This window comes from Marmota flaviventris, chromosome 6 (genome assembly GCF_047511675.1).
Source record: "Marmota flaviventris isolate mMarFla1 chromosome 6, mMarFla1.hap1, whole genome shotgun sequence".
Classification (NCBI taxonomy): domain Eukaryota; kingdom Metazoa; phylum Chordata; class Mammalia; order Rodentia; family Sciuridae; genus Marmota; species Marmota flaviventris.
The window spans coordinates 124,916,451-124,937,657 of record NC_092503.1 but is presented as its reverse complement, the minus strand read 5'-3'; the positions used below and the strand labels follow the sequence as shown (position 1 = coordinate 124,937,657).

Below are 21,207 nucleotides of genomic sequence, written 5' to 3'. Positions count from 1 at the left end.
GAATTCTTATTTACTGAGGGTTGGAGTTAAAATTCAGTGAAAACAGATTTGTTGAATGAAAAGCATGGCAAATTCTCTCCCTAAAAGTCACCAATATATGTGGACAAAATAAAAACCACCATTTCAGGACTCTAATTTAACCAAAGGCATTTCACACAGAGATTTATCAGCAAAGTCCATGGGGCTTTACTGGCTTAAAGCACACTTTCCAACCAATCATGACTGACCAAAAACTTTGCTTTCCCTAGGGGAATACCAGGAAACCAAACTAAAAATAAATAAATAAATAAGGTGGGGGTAGTTCAATGGTAGAACACATGCTTAGCATGCACAATGCTATAGATTCAATCCAAGCACCAAAAAATAAAATGATGAAATTTCTTTTAAAAGATGACTAATCACTAAATGATTATGTAAATGGCTACACACAGCAAGGGAAACATATTTCATAGAACTTGTCCACAAAAGTAATTAAACAAACAAAAGTAGCAACAGTTGCTATCTCTTAGAAATAGGGTGATTATAATTTAGACATGATATAATAGTTTTATCTAAAGTGTCCAATTTTAATGTTGTAGGGACAGACAAGGCAAAGCATTCCAGCCAGATTTAGAAGGCAAAGCTTTTGCTGTAATTAAATAATCCCCTGAACCCCAAGTTAAGGTATTTTCAGAATTTTATACCCAATATGTAAGGGGAGGGGCTCAGAAGTTCACAGTTTGCAGAAGTTCACATAAAAGCAAATTTTTCTTTCACTGTTTTGGGAAAGTTAACCCTTCAAGGATAACACCTGAGAAGGGGACAGCTTCTTCTCCCCTTTCTTTCCTCACGCTGACAGCTATTATCATGGAGCCCAATTAGTAACTTCTCTTATCTTGGAGAGGTAGACATCTCTTTTATTGCTGAGTAATATTCCATTGTGTATATATGCCACATTTTTTAATCCATTCATCTACTGAAGGGCATCTAGGTTAGTTCCACAGTTTAGTTATTGTGAATTGTGCTGCTATAAACATTGATGTGGCTGTGTCCCTGTAGTATGCTGTTTTTAAGTCCTTGGGTATAGAATGAGGAGAGGGGTAGCTGGGTCAAATGGTGGTTCCTTTTCCAGTTTTCCAAGGAATCTCCATATTGCTTTCCATATTGGCTGCACCAATTTGCAGTCCCACCAGCAGTGTATGAGTGTGCCTTTTCCCCCACATCCTTGCCAACACTTACTGTTGTTTGTCTTCATAATAACTGCCATCTGGCTGGAGTGAGATGATATCTTAGAGTAGTTTTGATGAATCTCTGTAATTGCTAGAGATTATAAACATTTTTTCATATATTTGTTGATTGATTGTATATCCTCTTCTGAGAAGTGTCTGTTCAGGTCCTTGGCCCATTTGTTGATTGGGTTGTTGTTATTATTATTATTATTTGCTTAGCTTTTTGAGTTCTTTATATTCTCTGATATAAGGAGGCTGATTCATAGTGGGGTAGGGAGGGGGAGCATGGGAGGAATAGAGGAACTTTAGATAGGGCAGAGGGGTGGGAGGGGAAGGGAGGGGGCAGTGGGTTAACCAGGATGGTGGAATGTGATGGACATCATTATCCAAAGTACATGTATGAAGACACGAATTGGTGTGAACATACTTTATATACAACCAGAGATATGAAAATTTGTGCTGTATATGTGTAATAAGAATTGTAATGTATTCTGCTGTCATTTATTTTTTTTAAATCAATTTAAATTTTTTTTTTTTTAAAAGTACACTTCTCTATGAAGCTCCAGCTCAAGGCTAGAGGCCTTGTTTACACATTTCTACAAACTACTATACTGGATACATTTTGTGAAAAACTAGTAAGGGGTGTTCAGCACCTGGAGTGCCAATTTCTTCCAGGCCAGTAGCCAAGTAAAATAGAGTAACACAAAAATAGGAAGTTTATCTACATTGAACACTTTTGTAGAGACTCTTTTGTTGACAGTCCTAAAATCAGCCATGGTGAAGATTTCTGGAGGAATCCAGTTAAGATTTTCTGTGGAGAAAGGGGTGCCACTAACATTAACAACAAAAAATATGAAACAAGCAAAGAAATATGAAAATGTGACACATACATGGGAGGGGACAGTCAATAAAACCTGTTTCTGGAGATCCCAGATGTTGGACAAATACTTCAAAAGCACTTATTAAATATACTTGTAGTGAGAAACTAATGTGACTCCATTTTTAAAAATAAATAAATAACAGCAGCTTCTACCTCAAAGCCTGTCCTAAGGAAGGGGCGTAACCCTTGTCCTTGGAAAAACCCACAGAGCACTCCTAAGCACATACCCACTCTGCTGAGTTGTTTGTCTGCAAATAACAGGAGAGGTCTGAGGCGCCAGATGTCCCTGACTCAGTTAGGCTAGGTGAGGACCCATAGCAACCCCCCTAGCAACCTCCAATCAGTATGAGACAGGGAGAATACCTGGAATGCCAGATGACCCCCAAGTAGTTTATGGTGATGGATAACAAGTTGGGAAACCATGTAGTTTAGCACGTACATCCCTCTTGGCCTAAACCAATCAGTTCAAAAGAATCCCCTTCTTGTACTAACCAATCACCCCTACCCATCTTGTTCCCACCATTGAATGTGCTAATCATTGTTTGATTTTCCCACAGTATGGAATGATTTGCTGTGTGATGTAGTGAGGCATAGAGTATCCCCCCCAAAACCTATAAAATCTCACTGAACAAAGGACCAGGACTCACTCCCTGGGACCACTGCATTGGTAACGGTTGTGAGTCCAGGCTCGAGCTTGCAATAAAGACTCTTGTGTGCTTGCATCGGATTTGGCTCCTGGAGGTCTATTGGGGTCCCACGAATCTGGCATAACATCAGGGCCTGGGGTTGTGGCTCAGTGGTAGAGTACTCACCCTGCATGCATGAGGAACTGGGTTTGATCCTCAGCACCACATAAATGTAAAATACAGATATGGCGTCCACCTAAAACTAAATATATATATGCAAAGAAGTAAAGAGATAATATCAAAGACTCAGCAAATAAGAAATTTCATTATAAAGACTAAAACAGGGAGCCAACCATTCTGGGGACCGCCCATTTTATCCCAGTTGAGAACGCGCACAGAGCAAGCAAGCCTACCCGGGAGCGCGCGCACGCGCATGCACGCAACCTCGGCCAGCCCTGCCCCGCTCAGGCTGGCGAATCCCTTGGCGGCCAAGCGGTCCTCTAGGCTGGGAAGGTGAAGCCAGGAAGGTGAGGAACCAGAAGAGCCTGCCAAGGCGGTGGGTGCAGATTGTTCAACCCTGAAGAGTGCGACTGAAAGGAGCAGGGCGCCGCGGTCCGGATGAGGCCAGTGGCTCAGAGAAGATGGAGGCCGGGCAACCTCTGCCGGTGCTGCGCTCGTTCAATTGGCGGGAGCTTTCCCGGGGCATCGTCCTCAACTGGAGCCCGCAGGCTGTGCTGCTGGTGTGGCTTAACTTCCGCGGTGAGCCGCAGCCCTATGGGACGCTGCAGCCGGGCAGCACCTCCGCATCCACACCTCCCGAGACCATATTTGGCTCTTCAGAGATGTAGGAACACACGGTGGGCTTCTGGTTATCTGAATTATTTGTGCCATCTGCCACCGTTGATGGACAGCCTACTTTTGCCAACATCACACTGCCAGTGTATACCCTGAAAGAGCGATGCCTCCAGGTTGTGCGAAGCCTAGTCAAGCCCAGAACTACAGGAGACTGGACATCGTCAGATCACTCTGTGAAGATCTGGAAGACCACCCCAGTATACAGAGAGACTTGGAGCGGCTGACACAGGAGCACATTGCCAATCAGCAGTTGGAAGAGAAGACTGAAGATAGTTGAAATTAGCATTCTTACGACTCAGCTTTTCAGGGTGCTGATGAGACTTGATCTAGATAATAGGACTGGTCGCTTAATCTCATTGCAAAGTGCCTTATTCTTGGAGTAAAATATGCGCCGTTTCTTAATTTCACTAGGAATTGTGATGTTTAGGGGCAAACATCACAAAGTGTCCTTTAAATAACTGCCCTTTTTAGAAGCACTCATCAGGAGAAAGTAGTTGCATTTTCGCACTCTAGTAAGTCAGTAAAGTTTCAGGGTAAGGATGTTTAAATAAATAATCAATGAGAATTGCAGTGTATTTTTAATAGTCAGCATGTGATGGTGTCTGCTCTTAATGGATTGTGGTTGATATCTATCTCCCATTTTAGGAAAATTGAAATGTCCTTAAGGCAGGGACAGGTTTCTCATCTGTTTAAGGCTCCAGTGTCCAGCATTTTATGAACAAATTTCTCCTTTTATTTTATTTTATTTATTTATTTTTATTTATTTATTTATTTATTTATTTATTTTTTATTTTTTTTTTGGTGCTTGGGTTGAATCTAAGGCATTGTGCACACTAAGCATGTGTTCTACCATTGGGATTCCCCCAACCCTTATTTACTTATTTATTTATTTAGAGTTTGGTTTCCTAGTATTTCCCTAGGGAAAGCAAAGTTTTGGGTGAGCCATGATTGGTTGGAAGGTGTGCTTTAAGCTAGTAAAGCCCCACCCTTTGCTGATAAATCTGTGTGTGACTTGGAAAATGCCTTTAGTTAAATTAGAGTCCTGAAATGGTGGTTTTTATTTTGTTCATAAGTATTTGTTGGATGGACAAACCATTGGATGCTTTGGTAGAAAGTATTAGAGGATTGGCCTCTGTTGGGGAGAAGTGGGAGGCCTTAAGTTGTGAGTAAGCAAAAGTCTTAAAGGAAATTATTTTTACAGAAGCAGTTTTTCTCAGTTTCACACTTTTCTTGGTCTGCTCTTATTACAATGTTGTTTTGTTTCAGTTTCTAAATCAGGACTGGATTTTGTAACTTGATATATACACAATATAGCAAAAAAGAAATGTCCTCGGGTTTAATTCTAATATTAAAGCACTCCTGTATTGTAAATAAATTGCTCCCAAGTCTGATATTTTCTATTGCTTTCTATAAATTCATAGCATTACCATTTGGATTTGGTTCAGCATTTTTCTTCAACAGAACCTAGTCACACTTTTCACCCAGGTAGAGGAGAGGCTGAAGCCCTCCATCCTTGGGCCAGAGTGGGTAGATGGAGAAGCCTGAAATGTTTTATAGTTTAATAAATGTTCACACATCCTTTCTTATAAGCTGGACTTAGTCATTAACTCAGATTCAATACTTCTATCAGACTTTTTGTAACAGTTTAAAAAAAATCTTCCTAATTGAGAAACTCTTTAAAAAGAAAAGTAAAAGAAAGTTCTCTGTAGATACACTACTTAAATACAACCATGGTTAACTTTCTGAACCATTTTATTTCAGCTTCTCATAGGGCATATTTTGGTTGGGTAGGTGTTTTGTTTGGTTTTGTTTAAGGTGTTGTGTCTACGGATGAAATCCCTGGGCCTCCCACATGGTAGGCAAGTGCTCTAACACTGAGCTGTACCTTAGCCCAGGTTGGTTGGTTATCTTGATAGAGTTACTATCATACAGTATACACAGTTGTTTGTATCCTATTTTTTCTTTAACTTTATAATTTAAATATTTTCCCATGTTATTTTAAGCTTTTCATAGACATTGGTATAGTCTTCCTTTTATAATGAATGGTTGGGATATTTCTTAGCATTATTAATTTCTTTGGACACAATCCCATGATCTAAAAATCAGAGTGAAGCAAATTAAACAAGCTCTGCCATTTCCCAACTACCATTTCAGTGACACCCAATTTTAGTCCCTTCTTTCAACATTCAACAAATAAGCTGGCTTTTTTAAAGCATATTATAGTTTTTATTCAATAACACCACTAATATTTAATTTTTTATTGAAATCTTGGGTAGAGAGACATGTGAAGGCACAGGGTTGCATTTGCTGACATAGAACTTGGCTGAGTAAGATCAAGAGTGGGATAGGGGGAAGAAATGGGATAGGGGGGCTGGGGATGTGGCTCAGGCGGTAGCGCGCTTGCCTGGCATGTGTGCGGCCCGGGTTCGATCCTCAGCACCACATACAGACAAAGATGTTGTGTCCGCCAAATAGTAAAAAATAAATATTAAAAAAATTCTCTCTCTCTCTCCCTCTCTCTCACTCTTTCTTTAAAAAAAATAAATGCAAAATTAAAAAGTGTATTTAAAAAAAATGGGATAGGGCGGGGATTTAAAGAAGTTCAACATTGGTTTTATTTTTTTAAGTAGTTCAACATTGGTTTTATTTTTTAAAACTATCTTTGTGTGGAAATTAGATTTCATTTTCCTCTTATTAAAACACAACTTGAATACTTTGTTTCTGTGTTGTCTAAGAAAAGTTGAAAACTTGTATCATGAGTCATTTATGTTTTTCATTTGGAATCTGTGATTGTATTAAATGTATTGTTGATGGCTAAGCTATGGAACCAATCAACCTAGATGCCCATCAACAGATGAATGTACAAAGAAATTGTGCTATATATACACAATGGAAGATTACTCAGCCATAAGGAAGAATGACCTTATGACATTTGCCAGTAAATAGGTAGATCTGGAGAATATGTTGCTAAGCGAAATAAGACAATCCCCCAAAACCAAAAATCGAATGTTTTTGCTGATATGTGGAAGCTAAACCACAATAAAGCAGGGAAAAGGGGAAGAAGAAAAGTTCAATAGATTAGACAAAGGGGAATGAAAGGAAGAGAAGGGAGATGAGGAAAGGAAAGACAGTAGAATAAATCTAGCATAATTTCCCTATGAACACATATGAAAATACCTAAATGCATACCACCATCATGCCCACCTACAAATATGGAGTTGTAATTAAAATAACATATATCCTATGCTTTTATAATTTATCAAAATATATTCTACTGTCATGTATAACTAAGAAGAACCAATGAAATAAATTTTTTTAAAAAATATTGTTGAGGGCTGGGGTTGTGGCTCAGTGGTAGAGTGCTCACCTAGCATGCATGAGGCTCTGGGTTCAATCCTCAGCACCACATAAAAATCAAATAAAGGTATTGTGTCCATCTACTAAAAAAAAAAGTATTGTTGAGACTGACATTTCCTATTTTGAATTTTTGTAAAAAGCTGTTTTTTAATACATTAAATGATACTAAGTAAAGGTGGGGAGGAAGGAAGAAACCAAAGGAGAGACTAAATAGAATATCTGGAGTTTAAAAGTGCAGTAACTGAGATTTTAAAAATTCACCAAGGTTAGGAACAATGGTGCACACCTGTAATCCCAGTTACTCAGGAGACAGAGGCATGAAGATCACTAGTTCGAGGCCAGCCTCAGCAATTTAGCAAGGTCCTATCTCAAAATTTAAAAAGGATGGGGGCTGTGGCACAGTGCTAAAGCATCCCTTAGGTTCAATTCCCAGTACCACAAACAAACAAACAAACAATAAATAAATGGTTGAAAGGATGTGGCTCAGAGGTAAAATACTCTTGAGTTCAATCCCCAGTAATGAAGAAGAAGAAAGGAGAAGGAGAAGGAGAAGGATCCAGGAGCCAGCATCTGGCAAGGGCCTTCTTGCTGCATTATCCTATAGAGAAGGCAAAAACACAAGAGACAAAAGGGGGGTCAAACTTGCCCTCTTATGAGGAAATGTTCCCACAATTAAGGCATTAATGCATGAGGTCAGAATCCTCATAACTTAATTACCTCCCATTAGGACCCATCCCCTAACACTGTTGCACAGAAGTGTTAAGTTTCCAATACACACTTTTGGGAGGACACATTCAGAATTCAAAATATGATATTTTCTTACCAAACTTCCAGAATTTCAAGCCAATCCCAAAGAACCAAAAGTCGAATGTTTTCTCTGATATGCAGCGCCGCTTCAGTGGCTAGTGATTTGTGCCCAGCCAGACTGCGGCAATGCAGATGCTAATTCAAAATAGAGGGGAGTGAAGAGAGGGGATGGGGTAGGGGGTAGGAATGATAGTAGAATGAATAGGACATTACCCTTTGTGCACGAATGATTACATGACTATGTACATCATGTACAATCAGATGAATGAAAAGTTCTCCATTTATGTATGATGTGTCAAAATGCATTCTACTGTCAGGTATAACTAATTAGAACAAATTAAAATATATTTTTTTTTAATTCTGGAATTTCATAGAGAAAAAAAGATAAGAGATTTTTAAATTCAAAGTTTTCTTTGTAACATAGAAGAAGCCAATAATTCTGAGGTAAAGACCAATCTAAATGCTGAGATATGAGAATTTCTTTTCTTTGTGTGTGTGTGGAGTGGGGAGCAGTATTGGAGATTTAACCAAGGTCACTTTACCAATGAGCTACATCCCCACCCTATTTTTAAAATTTTATTTGAGATAGGGTCTCACTAAGTTTCTGAGGCTGGCCTCACACTTGCAATCCTCCTGTCTTAGACTCCCAAATCACTAGGATTACAGGCACTCACCATTACATCTGGCTTAACGATTTTTCAGTAGTAAATACAGATCCTCCTGATACTGTCTCATCAGATCATATTCAAAACCTAAAGTTCAACTGTAAGAGCCTAAATGTTTATACGAAACAACATATTGAATGAAACTGGTACCATTATTCAATACTTGGTTAACATAAATACCATTACTTCATTACCTAGTAGTTATAAAATAAAGCATGCTGTTACTTTGCAGGAACAAAAAGATTATAAAGGATAGGGGAAATTTTATGTTATTTTTAGATATCTATACAAACGTGATAAACTGTTAAAATAAAAAACAAGAAAACTATACACTGCACAGAAGTAGTGAATCCCTTCAAGGAAGAAGCAGTAAGGAGGGACAGAGAAGTGGACACAAGATGGAGTCAGTGGTTTGTTCTAGATCTTGGGATCCATGGTAGGTTAATGAGTATGTGGTGGATCATTAGTGATATAATTTGTACTTGTATGATATTTATTCTTTTTGTGTATTAAGTTTTGTTAAAAAATACAATTTACATTCCATTGTCATATATAAATAAAATTAATTTTTAAAAATTTTAAAAATACAATTTACAAATATTTATGTGCCTGCCTTTGACCCAGAAATTCTACTTATAGAATTGTATGTCGGTATACTTGTATGGTATAAAATAGCAGATGTATGAGGATATTTACTGCAGTATTATTTTTAATAGCAAATTATTAGAAATAAAATTAATAAGAGAGTAGTACAATAAGTAAAGGTACATACAGTGGAATATGTATGTACCCTTTGAAAAGAGGTAACTTCAAACACATTAATATGGAACAATCTCTTAGCAAATGAACCAAATGAGGTAATATGCCTGTATTGTGTTCTAAAAGTAAGGACATTACATGTTTATAGTTATATATATTTGTACATGTGCCAATTATCAACATATTGGCTCTCCACTCCAAATTCAACTTCTATAATTTCTCTGCATTAATGGACAGAAATCCTTCAAATATTTCTCCTTTGTAGTAAGTAAGAGAGCTCTGGAAAAACATCACAGGAGAAAGGGGCTTCTCTTCTGAATCCACTGTTGCCAGGTGCAGGTGTAAAGGTAAGCTAGTTATGTTCTGCCCCTTCCATGTGTCTAGAATACACAGCAATCCCACAGCCCAACCCAGCTGTTGATCACCTTCCTACAGCCAACTCAACATAGACACCCCATGCTACAGATCTCTCACCCACAGTTCCATCTGATCACCTGCAGCCCCAAAAGATTTTCCCCTACAGCTCTCCCAGCTCAAAGAGGACCACAAGTCCTCCCAACTATGGTGGCACTCAGACTCTTTGTATGCCAAGTATCCTCTTGCCAACTGTGGATTTCCTGCTTTATCAGAACCTGTGGACCAGCTCTGAACTAGAAAAACTATAAAACTTTTCTGCTATTCCAGTAAGCTGCAACTACCCCTTCTTTAGTGTAGTGTGAATTCTGCACTGGGAGAAGGAGCTAAACTCTCCCTCAGCCCAAGAGTATCCAATAGATTTATCTTTATACCATATAGTCTTTTTAAAAATTTTTTGGTACCAGAGATTGAACCCAGGGGCACTTAACCACTGAGCCACATCCGCAGTCCTTTTTTGTATTTTATTTAAAAACAGTGTCATGCTGAATTGCTTTAGGGCCTCACTAAGTTGCTGAGGCTGGCTTTGAACTCACAATCCTCCTGCCTTGGGATTACAGGCATGTGCCATTGTGCCCCGAATTATAGTTACTCTTATAGTATAGCTTAACAATGCTTTATATTAAACTTCCTGTTTGAAACACTGTGATTTCTGTCTCCTGACTGGGCCTATACAGTATAATAAAAATAAAACATTGCAAGAATATACACCAGTATAATTTAATGAAATAAGAAACTGGTCACAACTGTTACACCTAAGAAAAGGGAATAGTTTGAAGAACAGACATGGGAGGGAAATATGCTTTTTCTTTATGTGTGTGTGTGAGAGAGTAGCACTGGGGATTGAATTCAAGGCTCTTTCATCACTGAGTCCTTTTTATTTTATTTTTTTAAACATTGAGATAGGATTTTGCTAAATTGCCCAGGCAGGCCTCAAATTTGTGATTCTTGGTCCTCAGTCTCCTGGATCACTGAGATTACAGATGTGCACTACCAAACATGCTAGCAGGAAATCTATTTTTTTAAGTATGTCCTTGACTGACTTTTGAATGTTCCAGCTGTGCATGCTTTACCTATTCTAGTGTGTATGTGTATGTGTGTGTGTGTGTGTGTGTGTGTGTTTGCATGTGTAAAAGAGAAAATTTTAAGCTGCTATAGGCTCAGGACAGAAGTGGCTACAAATATATGCCCCAGTAGGAATCAGTTGCAGTGCTTATTACTAATGGTCAGGCAAAATGGCCATAACAAAGCAGTAACTAAAATAAAAACAAATTTAAATTTATAAACATCTTGTTCCTTATCCACTCCCAAAGTTGCTTTATCCATGAATATTGTATATGCCACAAAACTATCAGAGATTACTAATACATCCCATACTGTTGTGGTTTAGATATGAAGTGTCCCCCAAAAAAACTCATGTGTAAGATGATGCAAGAAAGTCTAAAATTGAAATGATTGGGTTATGAGAACCTTAACCTAATCAGTGCATTAATCCTTTGTTAAGAATCAACTGGGTGGCCACTGTAGGCAGGTAGGGTGTGACTAGAGGAGGTGGGTCATCGGGATGTGATTTTGTGGTATATATCTCTCTCTCTGCTTCTTAGTGCCTGTGTTCTGGCCTGCTTTCCTTTATAACACTCTTCTGCCATGATGCCCTGCCTCACCTTGGGCCCACAGCAATGGAGCAGGCTGTCTATGGACTGAGATATGAACTTTTCCTCCTCTGAAATTGTTCTTGTCAGGTCTTTCGGTCACAATGACAAAAAAGTTGACTAAAACACATCCTATAATATAAAGCCAGAAGAATTTCAAAAAGCTAAATTTGGGAGAGAACCAACAAAATGGCACAAACCTGAGATCATCACTGAACTGGCTTTATGCTTGTGCTTATAACCACATTTGAAAAGCATCTATGTAAAATCAGAAAAGATAATGCAGTCAAGGGCTGCAGAATAACGTGGTGGCCAAGGAACTGCGATATTGTGATGTAAGAAATACTTTATCTCTTCTCCCAGATTCTGGCATGGAGCTCCTGAAAATTTGTAATTTTCTAAACAATAGGAATGCTAGGAGAATCTTTATTTCAAAACTAATATTTGATCTTTGACCTTGGTTTCTGACATAGAACTCCTTATCACTTGGAGTTTCTTTGCTAAAAAGAACATCTTTTGGGGTTGGGATTGTGGCTCAGTGGTGGAGCACTTGCCTAGCATGTGCGAGGTGCTGGGTTCAATCCTCAGCACCACATAAAAATAAATAAATAAAATAAAGGTATTGTGTCCAACTACAACTAAAAAAAAAAAAAAAGAACATCTTTCTGTTCTAGTAAGATGTCACTTGAGCTCCTGAATGGGTCCTAGTCACCAGAAAAACCAAACCATGATTAGAAGTTTAGAACTTTCAGCTCCACATCCCACATCCACATCCTGGAGAGGGGCTGGAGATGGAGTTAATAATAATCCCTGCATGATGAAGCCTCCATGAAAGATTCCTGAACTGTGGGGTCAGAAAGCTTCCAGGTTCCTGAACACATGTAGGTGCTATTCTCCACTCGGCATGTCCTGGATAGAGCATGGAAACTGTCCCTTCCCACATTCCTTACTCTAAGCATCTCTTCCATCTGGCTGTTCAGCTACATTTTGTATAATACCCTTTATAATAAACTGATAAACCTAAGAGCTTTCCTAAGTACTGTGGATCACTCTAGCAAATGATTGAATCTAAAGGGAGGATTGTGCGGGAGCCATGGCGGCCGCGGGGGCGGGGCCAGCGGCTCTGGCGGCGGGCGCTCCTCCCGTCCTGGAGGCGGCGCGGCGAGCCGCCGGGGTCGCTCGCGCGCGAGCGGTGCGGACCAACATCCTGTGCACCGTGCGCGGCTGCAGCAAGATCCTGCCCAACAGCCCGGCGCTCAGCATGCACCTGGTCAAGAGCCACCGCCTCCAGGATGGCATAGTAAATCCAACAATAAGAAAAGATTTGAAAACCACACCAAAATTCTACTATTGTCCAATTGAAGGATGCCCTAGAGGTCCCAACAGACCATTTTCTCAGTTTTCTCTCGTAAAACAGCACTTTATGAAAATGCATGCGGAGAAGAAGCATAAATGCAGCAAGTGCAGCAATTCCTATGGTACCGAGTGGGACTTGAAAAGGCACACGGAGGACTGTGGCAAGACCTTCCAGTGCACATGCGGCTGTCCCTATGCCAGCAGAACGGCATTACAGTCTCACATCTACCAAACTGGTCAGAGATTCCTGCAGAACACAGGGATCCACCTAGTAAAAAAAGGAAAATGGAAAACTATCTACAAAACCAGAAGTTATCTAATAAGACCATGGAACCATTGAGCACTCAACCCCCTCCTCCACCAGATCCTCAAGAACTAGAAACTTCAGAAATAAAACTAGTAAATTTTTTTGAAGATTCTTGCAGCTCTAATGCCAGAAAACAGAGTGTCACAACACCTCCTAGATATCCTCAGAAGTTGCTTCTACCAAAGCCCAAAGTGGCTTTGGTTAAACTTCCGGTCATGCAGTTCTCTTCTGTGCCTGTCTTCGTGCCTACGGCCAGCCGGCTGACTCTTCCGCCCAGCCGGTGGTGTTAGGTATGGATCAGGGCTCCACTGCAGGTGCTGTGCACTTAGTGCCCTTGTCAGTAGGAACCCTGATCCTTGGCCTAGAGTCAGAGGCTTGTTCTCTTAAGGAGAGCCTACCTCTTTCAAAAATTATAAATCCTGTTGTTGAGCCAGTTAGTACCGGTGTTCAAGTGAACTTGGGTAAAAAATCTGTCTAATCCTTTACAAGAACTAGGGAACACGTGTAGAAGAACAGCATTTCTTCAATCAATGTACAGACGGATCTGTCCTATGCCTCACAAAACTTCCTACCTTCTGCACAGTGGGTTGGCCCTGATTCCTCTGTATCATCTTGTTCTCAGACTGATCTGTCATTTGATTCTCAAGTGTCCCTTCCCATTAGTGTTCACACCCAGACGCTTCTGCCCAGCTCTAAGGTAACTTCATCTATAGCCGCTCAGACTGATGCATTTATGGACACTTGTTATCAGCCAGGTGGGATCTCCAGAGAAACCCAAACCAGTGGGATGCAAAGTCCCACACGTGGCCAAGTACAGATGGACCAAGCTGGAATGTGCAGAGACATTTTTGAGAGTGTCCATTCATCATACAGTGTCCCTGCAGACACTATTATAAGCAGCAGCTTAGTAGCAGAGACAGTAGCTCGTGGTTTGTTACCTCAGAATGACCCTAAGACTTTAAATCAAGATATTGAGAAATCTGCGCCCATTTTGAGCTTTAGTGCACAGAATAATATGCTTCCTTCACAGAACATGACAGATAATCAGACCCAAACCATAGACTTATTAAGTGATTTAGAAAACATCTTGTCAAGTAATCTGCCCGATCAGACATTGGATAACCGTAGTCTTTTGTCTGACACAAACCCTGGGCCTGACACTCAGCTGCCATCTGGCTCAACCCAGAATCCTGGAATAGATTTTGATATTGAAGAGTTCTTCTCAGCTTCAAATATCCAGACTCAAACTGAAGAGAGTGAACTTAGCACCATGAACACTGAGCCAGTCTTGGAATCACTGGACATAGAGACCCAAACTGACTTCTTACTTGCAGACACATCTGTCCAGCCCTACGGGTATAGGGGAAGTTCTCACTTCCTAGGCCTTGAGATGTTTGACACGCAAACGCAAACAGACTTAAACTTCTTTTTGGACAGTAGCCCTCATCTGCCCCTTGGCAGCATCCTGAAACACTCCAGCTTTTCCATGAGCACTATTCATCAGACACAGAGACCCAAACTGAAGGAATCTCCGCTGCTAAAAACCTATCTGCCCTAGAGAGCAAAGTTCAGTTGAACAGTACAGAAACACAGACCATGAGTTCAGGTTTTGAAACCTTGGGGAGCTTGTTCTTTACCAGCAATGAAACTCAGACAGCAATGGATGACTTTCTTCTAGCTGATTTGGCCTGGAACACGATGGAATCTCAGTTCAGTTCTGTGGAAACTCAGACATGCGCCGAGCTGCACGCAGTCTCCAACTTCTAAAGGTGAAGTCCAGGTTGGATGGTGTTTATTATTTCCTTCCAGATTTAGATAATGGGAGCAGAGACAACAGTATTAACTCTGTTGAATGTAGCTGATGATGCAGTTGCTTAGATTCTTTGCAGTTCTTTGCCTTTTGTACTTGTAAACACAAAGTTGTGTATAAATGTGAGTGTATTATAAAGTGTAAGATGTTGATCTAAAAATGAAAAAATAAAAATAAATAAATAAAGGGAGGATTGTGGGAACCCCTGATATGTATCCAGGAAGTCAGAATTTCCAGAGCCTGGACTTTAAATTAGTATTTGAAGTGCATGGCAGTCTTGTGGGATACCTTAACCTATGGGATCTGACTCAACATCCAGGTATATAGTACAGACTTGAATTAAGTTACAGGATGTCCAGTAAGTGTCGACTGGAGAATTTCTTGGTCAGTGTGGGAGGAAAAACAACACATTTTAGTGAACAAAATTGTCAAGGGTTGGGGCTGGGGTTGTACCTCAGTGGTAACGCACTTGCTTAGCATGTATGAGGCACTGGGTTTGATTCTTAGCACCACATAAAAATAAATAAAATAAAAGTATTTTGTCCATCTACAAGTAAAAAAAATTAAGAAAAGAAGAATTGTCTAGGGTTGAGAGCATAGTGGAGAAAACAGCTAAGGGTTTTTTGTTTGTTTGTTTTGGTTTTTTTCCTGTTATACAGGATCATGACCAATTTTGCAGTAGACAGATTGTCTTGAATTTGACTCTTAGGCCTATAAATTCTTACTCAGAATATGGCACCAATATATAATGTTTGTATATTTCTTGCACATTGGGCATTCAGCAGCAGCAGCAGAAGTTAAGTGGTGAATGGAAACCCATGCTTTTGGGCCCATCTGTACCTCCCACCACCATAGCCACTGCTTTCGTGAGCCCATTGTGCAGCATTGGGGTAACCTATGCAGAGGCTGGTTGAAGTGAAGTACTCATTCTCTTACTTGGTGGTTTAGTGCTTCTTCAATTATGGATGTGCCCCCATGGGCATTAGCATACAATACAAAAATACTCACACTTTTTTTTGCATTTTCACAGAATCATTCATGTGTCTCTTCCCTGAATTTTATTTTTTGATCTTCCAAACCTTCTCCTTCTCCTAGCCTTTGGTCAACTAGCTAAGCCATTTGCCACTGTCTATTTACATCTGTTCTTCCATTGAGCCACTTCTCCTTCCAAACAAAACATATAGCCAGGTGCACCACCCAAAGCCCTGTCCTTTGGGAAGATTTCCCATTACTATTGTCTTCCACAGCTACTTTTGAGTGAGGCTATAGTGCAGCAGCAGTCTGTTTTTGTTTGAATCTTATTTATTTATTTTATGTTCTTATTTTTTGTTATTTTATTTATAACTGTGAAGTTCATTGTGACATGTGATACCAGTTTGGTGGAGTTTGGGAACAGGTTCTTGTTCCCAGGGTTGAAGAATAAATACTGGAGAAACACTGAAGCAAGCGTAGCAAGCAAGTTGTATTTAGGAAAGTGATAGAGGACAGACTCCACAAAGAGAAGGAGGCCTTGGAACAAAAAGCCAAGGAGAGAGGGTGCAACTAGCTTTCTTATAAATCCCAATACCCATGTCTTTAATCATTGTCTTCTCTTTCTTCCCTGTATACATGACTAGAAGCAGGAGCACAGGAGATTAATTGATCGTAACCCAGAGTGTCCAGGAACACAATCCCAGTTGACCCAGCAAAACGATTGTTCTTTCTTTGATAACCAGTCATCACTCTCTTGCCCTCCATCCTTCATTACCTACACTGACTGCCTGTCCTTTGCCCCTGCCTCAGTTTGCTGAGGAATGGGACATATCCTGTCCACTTAGGCCAGGCAGGGCCGTAGCCAAATTGCTTTTTGGCAAAGAAAGCATGTGGGGGTCAGCACAGTGGGCCTATTTTATAGAATAATTCTCTCAACCTCATGTTCCCACCATCCTCATCTGTCTGTTTCCTAACACATGTATAGAATATAATTTGCTCCATTTCAACCCTCAGTTTTCCCCTCTCCCTCCTCTTCTCCCTCCCCCTACCATCTTCCCCTACTTTCTTGGTCTTCCTTCTATTAATTTATTGTATTTTAATTGATATATTATGGATATACATTAAAGTTGAATTTATTGTGATATATTCATACATGCACACAGAATGATATATAGAACCAGTTTCATTCTGTGATTCCTCCCCCTTCCTGTACCTTTTCCTTCCCCCTTGATTCCCTTCCTCCAATCTTTTTAGTCTTCCTTCTATTTTCATGGGATCCCATCTTTTTAAAAATTTCCCTCCAGCTTATAGGTATGAGAGAAAGCATTCGACCTTGATTTTTCAACATATTAATGCAGACACCAACTTCCTTAATGAGACTCCCAAAACTCAAGGAAATAAAACCAAGAATCAATAAATGAAATGACTTCAAATTAAAAAGCATCTTCACAGCAAAGAAAACAGTTTAGACATCCATGCAGTAACCCTATGAATGTGGATTGTGCTTCCCCTAGAACCAAAAGACTATCAAGTATCAGTGGTGTTACCATCAGTGGTACAAAGTGCAATAACTTGTCCTTATTTCAAAGGAATGTCCTTGCTAGGAGTGGTGTCACACACCTGTAATCCAAGCTACTCGGGAGGCTAAGGCAGGAGGATCCCAACTTCAAGGCCAGCCTGGGCAACTTAATGAGACCCTGTCTCAAAAAATAAAAAAGAATACCTGGGAGAAGTGGTGCATACCTGAAATCCCAGGAACCAGGAGGCTAAGGCAGAATCTGAGAAAATCTGCCAGTTACTCCTCTGACAGGTGATTAATATACAGAAAGTATAAAGAATTCAAAAAACTTAACACACACACACACACACAAAAACCCACAAATAATGCAATCAATAAATGGAAAAATGCCAAGTGCAGTGGTGCACACTGTAATCCCTGCAACTCAGGAGGCTGAGGCAAGAGGATCACAAGTTCAAAGCCAGCCTCAGTAACTTAGCGAGACCCTGTCTTTAAATAAAAAATAATATCAGGATCAGTTAAGCCAATCTATATAGAAATCTTCTAAATATTGTGCCCCTTACCTGAATGTTCACTTTTACTCATTTTATTAAATAGTCACATTGATTACCCAATATCTGTCATAAACTATAAAATGATAAGTTAATACAGATGAACAATACATGGCTCATAGTTTCGAAGTATGTGCTGTTCAAAAATGGAAACCAAGAAACAATTATAACAGCACTCCATGTGTTGCAGTAGAGTTAACAAAGGCATGATGGATATAGAAAGAAAGGTGTTATCAACATAGAATGCTTTAAGAGAGAGAGTTGGCACTGGGTTCTAAAGTATTTTCATGAAACCTATTCAGTACACAAGTGCATGTGGGTGTGGCACTGACAGCCTAGGGAAGATGCTGAGTATCTTGTATTATTTTGTTTGTATACACCTTTTAAATTTGAATTGTGTTGTAGATAGTAAGATACATGTCAAATGTGATTTTATTAAGAGACAAATACTCAATTTGCGTTCAACAGTGTAAGAAACCCTGTATTCATTCGACTAATGTGTGTTTTAATTATCTATCAGTACCAGCCATTCCAGGAACATTAAAAATGGTATCTTCAATGCAAATAAATAAATAATAGAGTTGGGAATATGGCTCCCTGGTTAAGGGCCCCTGGTTCAATCCCTAATACCAACAAACAAATAAACAAACAAATTATCTAAACAGGCATTTCTCGTCCTCCTGATGTGAGGAGTAGCTTACAAATGGCCAGGAAATATATGAAAAACGTTCAACATCCTTAGCAATCAGGGAAAGGCAAATCAAAACTATACTGAGACTTCATCTCACCCCAGTTAGAATAGCAATCATCAAGAGTACAAATAATATGGGCTGGGGTTGTGGATCAGCACTAGAGTGCTTGCCTAGTATGTGTGCAGCACTGGGTTCGATTCACATATAAATAAATGAATAAAATAAAGGTCCATCAATAACTAAAAATTTTTTAAAAGAATACAAATAATAACCAGGCACAGTGGCACATGCCTGTAATCCCAGCAATGTGGGAGGATCCCAAGTTGGAGGCCAGCCTCAGCAATTTAGCAAGATCTTTTATCAAAATACATAATAAAAAGGGCTGGGATGCAGCTCAGTGATAAAGCATTTCTGGGTTCAATCCCCAGTACCAAAAAGAAAGAGTACAAATAATAATAAATGCTGGTGAGAATGTGGGGAAAAAACATACACTCATACATTGTTGGTGGGACTGTAAATTAGTATGACCACTTTGGAAAGCAGTATTAAGATTCCTCAAAAGACTGGGAATGGAACCACCTACAACTCAGCTATTCCACTCCTTGGTATTTATCCAAAAGAACTAAAATCAGGGGCTGGGGATGTGGCTCAAGTGATAGCGCGCTCACCTGCCATGCATGCGGCCCAGGTTCGATCCTCAGCACCACATACAAACAAGGATGTTGTGTCCACCGAAAACTAAAAAATAAATATTAAAAAATTCTCTCTCTCTCTCTCTCAAAAAAAAAAAAAAGAACTAAAATCAGCATACTATAGAACATGAACACTAATGTTTGTTTATAGCAGCCCAATTCACAACAGCCAAATTATGGAACCAGCCCTGGTACCCATCAACCGTCAAATAGATAAAGAAAATGTCTTATATATATGCAATGGAATTCTACTCAGCCATAAAGAAGAATGAAATTAGGGCATTTACTGGTAAATGGATGGACTAGAGAAAAATATGCTTTAAAAAAAAGCAGTCCATTTTAAGCTCAGACCAATGTCTTGAACTGAACTAAAATTAGCATTTTTTCCCTCTGTAAACTTGTCATAAAGTACCTCTCCTTCCCACTAAGAAAGATTATAGATGCTTATAAACTCTTGACAAGCCTCCCATCAGGAAGGGTATCTATTTCCCATCCTCTTGAATCTACGACTGGTCTATGGCTATTTTGACCAAGATAATGTGACAGAAGTGACACCGTGCCAGTTCTGGGCCTTGCCTGTAAGAGAACTGGCATGGCTCTTGGAGTCCCAAATCACCATGTAAAAAACTTGACTTTTATGCTAGAGAGATCATTTGTAAGGTCCTGAGATGATATAAAGACAGAAAGGTCAAGATGAGCCCAAACTTGCAATAAACCCATCAAGGTGCCAGGATGGAGCAGTCCATCTGTCAGCTGAATACCTCCAAGCGATCCCAGATGACCCATCATGAAACATAAGACTCACCTAGCCAAGACCTTCCTGAATTCTTGGCCAATTATACTGTGGGGATACAATGAAGTTGTGGTAGGTTTAAGCCATCAAGATTTGGGAGATTTGGGGCTGGGGATGTGGCTCAAGCGGTAGCGCGCTCGCCTGGCATGCGTGCAGCCCAGGTTCGATCCTCAGCACCACATACAAACAAAGATGTTGTGTCCGCCGAAAACTAAAAAATAAGTATTAAAAAAATTCTCTCTCTCTCTCTCTCTCTCTCTCTCTCTCTTAAAAAAAATAAGATTTGGGAGATTTTATAATATAATAATAGATAACTGGAACACCTCCCATGAGCCACTGATGAAAGCAAAGGCAGAGATCCTGAGGCAACAGTATGGACAACATGAGGATCTGGGCCACATGCTTATGCACCTTACTTTTGCCCTCCAGTTCTGCTCATGCTGTATCTAGAATGTACTTCTTCTGTATTTCAATGGATGATGCTATGGCCATGTGACTTTTTCATATTGATTGGTTTGACAGTACCCAGGTAATCATAGGCATTTTGAGCCTCATAGTCATTTGATGCCCCACAGTCAGGAATCCTGTCTCTTATAAGACCCAGTAGCAAGCTGGGAGGATTTCCTAATGGAGTACACTTTTCTAACAGCATAAACTTGAGGTCTATGTTGTGATTTTCCTTTGGTAATGTCACACTGCATCTTTTACCATCACTGATACCTCTAGTATCTACTACTCTAGAGTTTGTTAGATCAGCTAACCAAAGTAGCAGGGCTGGGTAGAACAGCCTAGAATAGCCACAGAACCCTTCCTGCTCTGGGCTCCAGTCAGTTACTAATGAACACTTCCATGCAGTAACCCTGTGGATGTGGAATGTGCTTCCCCTAGAACCAAAAGACTATCAAGCATCAGTGGTGTTACCATCAGTGGTGCAAAGTGCAATAACTTGTCCTTATTTCAAAGGAATGTCCTTGCTAGGAGTGGTGTCACATACTTGTAATCCAAGCTACTCAGGAGGCTGAGGCAAGAGGATCCCAACTTCAAGTCCAGCCTGGGTAACTTAATGAGACCCTGTCTCAAAAAATAAAAAGGAATACCTGGGAGAAGTGGGACACACCTGTAATCCCAGCAACTAGGAGGCTAAGGCAGGAAGATTGCAAGTTTAAGGCCAGCCTTTGCAATTTAGCAAGATCTTTGTTCAAAAAAAAAAAAAAATGCAGTTAGGGTCAGGGGCATGGGATGTAACTCAGTGGTACACACCCTTGGGTTCAGTCCTCAATACTCAATTAAAA

General features: G+C 40.0%; 2 pseudogenes; both read left to right on the top strand.

The window, feature by feature from the left end:
• The first annotated feature begins 3,147 nt into the window (after nucleotides 1-3,147).
• LOC114080516 (von Hippel-Lindau disease tumor suppressor pseudogene) lies at nucleotides 3,148-3,846 on the top strand (annotated as a pseudogene).
• An 8,611-nt stretch (nucleotides 3,847-12,457) lies between these two features.
• Nucleotides 12,458-14,819, top strand: LOC114080504 (ATM interactor pseudogene; annotated as a pseudogene).
• The last annotated feature ends 6,388 nt before the right edge of the window (nucleotides 14,820-21,207 follow it).